Raw genomic sequence first — 9641 nt, forward strand, 5'->3', positions numbered from 1 at the left:
TCTCATATTATTTCATTATTATTAATTTTACAATAATTAATATCATTATCATTATTTATTGGAGTCCTTTATTTTTTTTGTGTGTGTGTTATCGTCTTTAATTATTATCATTATTATGATTTTTTTTTCTTGGTTAGTCACCGAATAGTGTATTCAAATAAATTTATGTTTTAAAAATAAAGACATGGTTAGTTTTTTTTTTTTCTTTTTGTGACCTACTGACTCTAAACGGTTTGGATGGGATCATCGAACTCTGACCTCCCAAAGTGGGTGGAAGGGTCACTATTGCTGTGTTTTTGATGCCCCTATAGCTTTTTTTTTTCCTTATTGCTCTCTGTCTTTGTAGCACTCAAATATATATATATATATATATATATATATATATATATATATATATATATATATATATCTGGGTGGGGTTCCTGACCTCCCATAGTGGGCAGGGAGGTACATACTGTGTCTTCTATCCCCTTATATCTATTTTCCAACATGCTTTCTGTCTTTGTCTTGGAATGAGATTACTTGATTTTGTCCTGGCCATGGCCGGAGTCCTGGCTGGGAGGGAAACAGTCAAATGCATAGTTGTTGTTTTGGTAGATTATATTTTTTTCCTTGTAAATCATCTCTCCTGTATGCACTGTATTATGTTTTGTTTACATCTATGTATGATTTATAAACATTTGAGTGTATTCCTCTTAGTGGGGACCTGTGCTTGTGTCTGGATGAGACTTTTAGGTGATCTCAAACTAAGTACTTTGATAGTGTGTTCTTGGAATTTACATCTGGGGTCTGATACATGGAGCGGGACTATGGTAGTCTCAGACTATAGCAAAGTCTGAGACTTTGTAGTCTAATACTTTGGGAAGTCAGAGACTACGGAAAGTAAGCTATTCATGGAGTCAGACTTCGTCCCTGACTATCAAGTCTCTGACTACGCTTGCGAAGTCTCAGACTACAGAGGTCAATCTATTTTTAACTGGGGATTCCTCGGAAACGTACCACAACACGTCATAGAAATGTGTTACTTTTCCAGCTGCGCATGCGTCATACGAAGTGGCACAGAAATCATATATCTATTTCTTCTTCGTGTTTGTTTTGATCGTTTTTGTTTTTTTTTTTTTTGTTTTGTTGTTGTTTTTTCCCCACAAATAAAAATAGTGTGAGACAAGTTTAGGGGTGTAAAAATTGTTTGAGAATGTGTGTGTGTGTGTAATGGTTTTAGTAAATATAAATAACGATGGCACTTAAATGATTCTTATCCACGGTGTAGCATTGTTCTAAGTAGAGAGCGGTGGGCGCTGCCTGAAGCATGGGTCCCGAAAATACTAACGAAAGAGTGATGATGGAGAGGAATCGATGGAAACAATACAGACAATGGGCGTTTCGGGTACAAACCCTTCGTCGGCACAACAATAAACAAATGAACGGTGAAAACAAATAAGATGAAATACAGTATAAATTGCATCGTTTGTACTCAACGATGGTTGGAGTGTGAACGAATCGTTAGCGCGGTGTGATAGAAATGATAAGGCCAGTGAGAGACGTGAAATTTCTAGAAAATAATGGACGATAAAAGACATAAAAGAAATGTAATAGTAGTAGTAGTAGTAGTAGTAGTAGTAGTAGTAGTAGTAGTAGTAGTATGTAGTAGTTGTAATGTAGTATTGTATTAGTAGTATAGTATAGTAGTAGTAGTAGTAGTAGTAGTAGTAGTTGTTGTTGTTGTTGTTGTTGTTGTAGAAGTTGTAGTAGTAGTAGCAGCAGTAGTAGTAGTAGTAGTAGTAGTAGTAGAAGTAGTAGTAGTGGTAGTAGTAGCAGTAGGAGTAATGATAATAGTGAAAGTAGCAGCAGCAACAGTAGTAGTAGTAGTAGTAGTTAGTAGTAGTAGTAAGTAGTAGTAGTAGAGTAGTAGTAGTGAGGAGGAGGAGGAGGAGGAGGAAGTTACTATGAAACTGTGTGTTGGGGGGGGGGGGGGAGGGGAGGAGGAGTCCCTGCAGAGTGTTTTGAATGGGCAAGATGAGGAGTGTATGTGCGATTGTCGAATCTTCGAGAAAAGTAAAGAAAAGAAAATAAACAAAACCAAAAAATAAATAAATAAATAAATAAAAATAAATATAAAATCAAAAACTGTCGGGTATTCTTGTTCTAATCGCTGTACAATACTTCCCCCAGCGTAGAGCACATATTATGGTTTTGAAATTTAGTCTCAGACTACGATATTTACGCCTGCTAAATCGCGGGTGTAAATTTCACCCGTTTAGTCCCTCGTTTAGTCTAAGACTTCGCGTAGTCCGGCTTCATGAATATCTTACAACGCCTTTTAGTCTGAGACAACGGATTTAGTCTAGGACTATCGTCGTAGTCCCGCTCCATGAATCAGAGCCCTGTTTCCTATTTGCCTATTTGTTCCCGGTTCCACTTTGTCTTTCCTTTTCTTGGGTTCTTTAATTGTAATTCGAAACTTTTTACTATCCCATTTTCTTCCTTTTTACTGGCGCTGATATAACCTTAATGTGTTGCAAGCGCCGTAAAACCCTTTTAAATAAAACTTTTAAAAAAACTAACATATATATTTTATAATTTTTTTTTATTTTTTTTTTATTTTTGAGAGATGCTATTTTTTCACTTTTATAGTTCTTTGGGGGTTTTTTTTTATTTTTGAATATACTGGACTTTGTAAAATTTTGAGTGAATCCTTAATAGCAGGATACTTTGCTTGTACCTGGATGGAACTTTTTGGTGATGTCAAAATAGGCACTTGGATGGAATCTTATCTCACATTGTCTCACTGCACTCAGGTGTAAAATGAGAACGTGGCCGGTAACGGTGTTGTATCTGCCGTCATATCTCACCCTAAATGTTATATAAATGTTGTTCGCTGGGGATCACTGTGTAAACCATCTGAGCACATTCAATGGAGCTTGCTCTATATAAAAGACCAAGGGTTCTTTTCTGTTTGATTTCTTGTTATAGGTCTAAATTAAACCTATTGAATTACCTTTCTTCGTTGGTGTATGTCTGGGCAGATAAACTCTATCGTGGATCTTAAAGATACCTTACGGTAGAGTCACGCACTCACCGGCCAGGTGGAGTTGTCGTACCAATGTCGCGGGTTCAAACCCCCATCCCGCCGCGAATAATTTTTATTCTCTATTGTCTTCTGGCACTTTTCTACTCACTTCATCTCTTGTTGCAGATAAACTTGAGATCTGCATTTGATTATCCCATCTTCTTCCTCTTACTCCACATTAAAAGCGTTGAAAGTGCCAATTAATTCATGTCCAGCCAAAAACATAGAAGAGTCAACAGAATAATTTGGAAATCAAGAAAGACAACTTTCCATTATGAAAAAAAAAGGGGGGGCACGTAACCTATCAAGGTGTTGAATGTCAAGAGAAGTAATCCAGAAAAATCTTGATGTATATTTAAAAAATGATTGTTCTGGGTGGATTGCGTCCCTTGAATGTAAAAAATGTTATCATCGTTAAGGCATAACAAAATCAAGGGAAGCCACTTATTATGACCTGCATCTTTTTCGAATTTCATGAATTACCTCCCTCACGAGCAATTTGTTAAATTCATCCTGAAATAGATTATGTGCCCCTTTTTTTCACTTTGGAACCAGTTGTTTCCCTTGAAACTCCAAACCATCGGTAAGTGGTCAGTGCTAACTTTTGTTTTTAATTTCGTTTCCATTTTCTGACACTCTCACAATACAACAAACTCATTAGTCATTTGATTGCACAGCAAACACATTTTAAAAATTGAGCTTTGTATAGCGCAATATCCACTAAACATGCTCAAACTCAAAGCACTTTACAAGTGGTCCCTGACCAACAGCAACATTTAACATGTAGGACGGGACATGATACCTGTTTGTTATGCGATATTACAATTTTTTTGGACAGAGACGTTTATAACTGCCATGTACTCATTTTACACCTGAGTATGGTGAGAGAATGTGAGTAAAGAGCCTTTTTCAAGGACTCTTCAACTATGCACTGAGCGAGGCTCAAATCCAGGACCTTCCGATCCGAAACCGAGTGCCATACCACAAGACCACATAGCCGCACAACTAGACCAGGTGTTGGGTAATAAAATCTATGCAGTTCACGGATGTAATATTCTGTACTGATTAAGGAGAAAATGTTAAAAAAATAAAACTTCTTCCACCTATGCAGAACTAAGATTTAGGCTGGTTTTGTTTTTTAAGGGTTTTACGGCGTTTGCAACACATTTAGGTCATATCAGCGCCAGTAAGGAGAAAAACAAAATGGGACAGTAAAAAAAATATGTAGAATTACAATTAAAGCGTCCAAGAAAAGGGGTAATTGGTTCAAATAGGGAGCAGAGGTAGATTCCAAGAACACACTATTAATGTACTTAGTTTGGGATCATCTAAAAGTCTCATCCAGGCACCAGCACAGAATGCCACTAAGAGATTCACACTCATATGTTTACAAGATATTTTCAAAACAAAAATATAATGATCAGTACATAAGATATTATATATACAGGAGGCCTAAAACTAACACTAACACTATCAATTTGACTGGGTTTTTTTTTTTTTTTCTCAGACAAAGGCCAGGACAAAACCAAGTAATCTCATTCAAAGACAGAGACATAAAGCAACTCCCACAGGGGTCAGTTCCTGGACCTGTGTTCTTTGATCGCGACATACATAACATCCACTTTCAAATGTTATCAGGGGTTTTGGCCTGTCCTCCCACCAGTATGCTGATGACAAACAGCTGTTTGGATCTGAATGCACCAAAAACGTACAAAATGTCATAAGTACACGTGAAAGGGAAACATGTACTGGATGTCAGGGATTGGATGAGTCGGGAACAGGCTGAAGCTGAATGACGACAAAACGGAGGTGATGTATGTAGGGAACAGACGATTTTGGAACGAGGCGAAATTGAAAGTAGGAAAGGTGTCAATAAATATGTATTGTTGACAAGGTAAAAAATCTTGCAGCATTCTTAGATTCAGAATTGTCGATGGACCACCAAAGTAATACAATGATCCAATCATTGATATGTTATTTGAAAAAAAATGGATCTATGGCAGTTCCTTTCTGAGGATGATAATGTTACAAAAATTAATTTAAAAATGTCGTTTTTCTTTTCTTTTTAAAGCTGTATTACTGTAATGCTCTGATGTTTGGGGTTTCAGAAAATAAGCTCAGGCAGCTGCAGAAGGTCCAAAATAATGCTGCCAGATTGGTCTTTCAAAAGTCTTTCTGCCACACCTCTGCTTCGAAGATTGCAATGGCTACCTGTAGAGGAAAGGATCAAATTCAAAGCATGTGTCATAGTTTATCGCTGTCTTGAAAACAATGCCCCTCCCTACCTTACAGAACTCCTAAAAAAGTATTTGATAACCTGATCTATGACTTCTTCCCAAGGACACCACCCGTTCGACTTTCCCAAGCATTCCTACAAAGGCGGGAACAAGGTCTTATTATTTCTCATTTTGGTCCGTCTGTATCGAACACCATTCCATTCCATAGAGTATCCTGTAGTCCAACCAATTGATTGTGTTCAAGAAATCCTTGAAAACATTTTTCTTTCTTTTCTTTTTTTTTGATGTGATGCATTATCTTAAGAATTATTTTGTGTTGCTGTAAAGCGCCAAAAGTCACACATTGTTGAGGATGCCGTGCACGGCTATAATGTTTGTTTTTAAGGGTTTTACGGCGCTTGCAACACATTTAGGTTATATCAGCGCCAGTTAAAGCACCCAAGAAAAAGTAAGACAAAGGGGAACTGATAACAAATAGGGATCAGATGTAGATTCCAAGAGCATACCACCAATGTACTTCCCAAAGTCTTAGACTACAAAGTCTCAGACTTTGCTATAGTCTGAGACTACCATAGTCCCGCTCCATGTATCAGACCCCAGATGTAAATTCCAAGAACACACTATCAAAGTACTTAGTTTGAGATCACCTACAAGTCTCATCCAGACACAAGCACAAAATCCAACAAAGAGGAACACACTCAAATGCTTACATTATACATTCAAAATAAAAATAATAATACATAACAGAGAGATGATTTACAAGGAAAAAAATATCATCTCCCAAAACAATAACTATGCATTTGACTGTTTCCCTCCCAGCCAGGATTCCGGCCAGTGCCAGGACAAAACCAAGTAATCTCATTCCGAGACAAAGACAGAAAGCATGTTGGAAAACAGATATAAGGGGATAGAAGACACAGTATGTACCTCCCTATGGGAGGTCAGGATCCCCACCCAGGCACGGCTATAAGTGTCCATTATTAATTTTAAAACATAGGAGGATTGAAGACACAGTAACTGATCCTCCTAATTTATAATGGCAAGATGATTTACTACTAAAGAATAAATATATTATATCATCTCTCAAAAAACGTACTACAGTGTAAATATTTGACTGCTTCCCTTCCCTGCAGGACTAGGAGAAAAAAAAGAGCATTTTCAACCCATAACAAAGACGGAGAGAAACATGGAAAGGGAGAACTGATGGAATGGGAACGGAGACAACAAAAGTGACCTCCACCCAATATGGGGGAGGCTAGATGACCAGATGTTCGTTTGTTTTTAAGGGTTTTATGGCGCTTGCAACACATTTAGGTCATATCTGCGCCAGTAAAAAGGGAGAATATGGGATAGTAAAAAGTTCTAAAAAAAATATAAAAAATTGAGCATTTATATAGCGCAATATCCACTTAACGTGCTCAATGCGCTTTACAAGGGGTCCCTGGTTGACAGCAACATTTAACATGTAGGACGAGACATGACGCCTGTTAGGCGATATTACAATTTTTCAGACAAAGACAACGCTGTTAACGGCCAGGTACTCATTTTACACCTGAGTACGGTGAGAGAATGTGAGTAAAGAGTCTTTTCCAAGGACTCAACTATGCGCCGAGCGAGGCTCGAACCCAGGACCTTCCGATCCGAAAGCGAGTGTCATACCACTAGACCACATAGCCGCACAGAATTCTAGAATTACAATTAAAGCACCCCAAGAAAAGGTAAAACAAAGGGGAATGATACAAATAGGGAATTGGTGTAGATTCCAAGAGTATACTATCGAAGTACTTAGTTTGAGATCACCTAAAAGTCCTATCCAGTCACAAGCACAGGCCCCCACTAAGAGGAATACACACAAATGTTTACAAATCATATATAATATGTAAACAAAACATAATACATTACATAACAGAGAGATGATTTACAAGGAAAAATATCATCTCCCAAAACTAACTATACAGTTGACTGTTTCTCTCCCAGCCAGGACTCCAGCCAGGACAAAACCAAGTAATCTAATTCCAAACAGATATAAGACACAGTATGCACCCCCCCCCCCCCCCCCCCCCCCCCAGCCCATATAATGGGAAAGGAGACACAACAAAATTGACCTCCACCCAATATGGGGGAGGCTAGATGACCAAACCTTAAAGATACCTTACAACCTAGCAACAATAATAAATAAGCTTACATATCATAATTTCATTCCAGAAGTATAGAGAGCAACATGGAAAAATATAATAAGATTGAAGACACAGCAAAAGTGACTTCTACCCACTATGGAGGCCACCTGACCTCACCTTAGAGATACAAATAGCAAAAACAATAAATAAAACCCACACATTTAACGAATGAAACACCAAAATAATCGATTCATTCATTAAGCATAATATTTAATTCAATCTTCAATTGTAATTAATAATAATCACAAACGTCCAAATTCATAATACATCATGTACATTTAATCTATTGTAGTTTTAGTTATAGTAATTGTAGTAGTAATAATAAATTGTAATAGTCGCGTAAATTTGTACTTGATAAATATAAAAATAGGTCATTCGATCCTTCTTATTATTTTAAACAGTTATGGTAGCCAATTGAAAATATCACTTTTGCCTCAGCCAGCCGATAACGCCGACGATGATAATAACGATGACAAAGGATAACAATTAGATCATATATTATATTACAAAACTGTGAATGTTGGATGAAACAAGTCAACAAATAATTTGAATACAATTATTATTACAGAGATTGCATATTCATGACGTTTGGTGATGATGAGGATGAAGATGATGATGGTGATGGAGAGATGTATATTTAGACGTAGAATGAAGAGAAAGAAAATGGTGCAGTCAATTTCAAAGTGATGAAAAAATTAATTTAAATATTCTTCACATAGCTACAATGATTAATTATAGGTGAAAATTGGAAAACAAAATGCATAATGTTGAATTCGTTTATGCAAAGAGGTGGCTGGTTTTATTTCTTCAGTAACAACATGAAGGGAGGGGAGAGGATGAAATCATTATGAATATAAAATTGCTAACCTACCTTTGGAAGTTGTTACTATTATTATTATTTTTATTAGTAGTAGTAGTAGTAGTAGTAGTAGTAGTAGTAGTAGTAGTAGTAGTAGTAGGAGTAGTAGTAATAGTAGTAGTAGTAGTAGTAGTAGTTAGTAGTAGTAGTAGCAGTAGTTAGTAGTAGTAGTAGAGTAGTGTTGTAGTAGTAGTAGTAGAAGTGGTCGTAGTAGTAGTGTAGTAGTAGTAGTAAGTAGAGTAGTAGTAGTAGTATTAGTAGTAGTAGTAGTAGTAGTAGTAGTAGTAGAGAGTAGTAGAGTAGTAGTAGTAGTAGTAGTAGTAGTAAGTAGTAGAGTAGTAGTGTAGTAGAGTGGTAGTAGTAGTAGTAGAGCTAGCAGCAGTAGAGTAGTAGTAGTAGAGTAGTAGTAGTAGTAGGTAGTAGTAGTAGTAGTAGTAGTAGTATAGTAGTAGAGTAGTAGTAGTAGTAGTAGTAGTAGTAGTAGTAGTAGTAGTAGTAGTAGTAGTAGTAGTAGTAGTAGTAGTAGTAGTGGTGGTATAGTGTAGTAGTTAGTAAATGGTATCGGTATGAGTAAAATCGAGAGTAGTAGTAGTAGTAGTAGTAGTAGTAGTAGTCGTGGTGGTGGTGGTAAATGGTAGTGTTGGTTGTGGTGACAGTGACTGACTAAAGCGAGAGTTAAAAATTGACTGTCTGTCCATAAAGGCGGCCACATCGAATAGATTGCGTCAGTCATTCTAAAGATTAGCTATGGTCATACAGACTGTCACACATCCACACTGCCGTGTTATTGAAGAACACAGTATGTGTTATTTGGTTGACATTGCATATACTGTGTTTTTTAAAAACAACGGCACCACACACCGTGCACAACCACACACCGTGCACATACTGTTGTGTGTTGGTTTTATTTTTTGATGTTTTGTCTGACATAAGATGTGACACACCCTCTCTCTCTCTCTCTATCTCTCTCTCTCTCTCTCTCTCTCTCTCTCTCTCTCTCTCTCTCTCTCTCTCTCCATCCCTTTCTCTCCCTCTTAAATCCACAGAGAACCACCATGCAACATGTATATCAATATAATACAATACAATTGGTCCCACAAATTACCACAACCATTGTGTCAGAGCTTAAATGCCATTTTTGAAAATGCAAAAGCCTCATTATGATTATCTAACCTTTACAAAAGGAACTGATAAACAGGCTGGAAAAAGTTTATTAAGGGGGGAGGGGGGGGGGGGGGGTGGCTATGGTATACTACAAAATTCAATATTATATCTTTGCTGCTTGTTTTATATAAATA

Source organism: Berghia stephanieae, chromosome 10 (assembly GCF_034508935.2).
Source record: "Berghia stephanieae isolate SIO BIC M18660-M18661 chromosome 10, UCSD_Bste_1.3, whole genome shotgun sequence".
Lineage (NCBI taxonomy): Eukaryota > Metazoa > Mollusca > Gastropoda > Nudibranchia > Aeolidiidae > Berghia > Berghia stephanieae.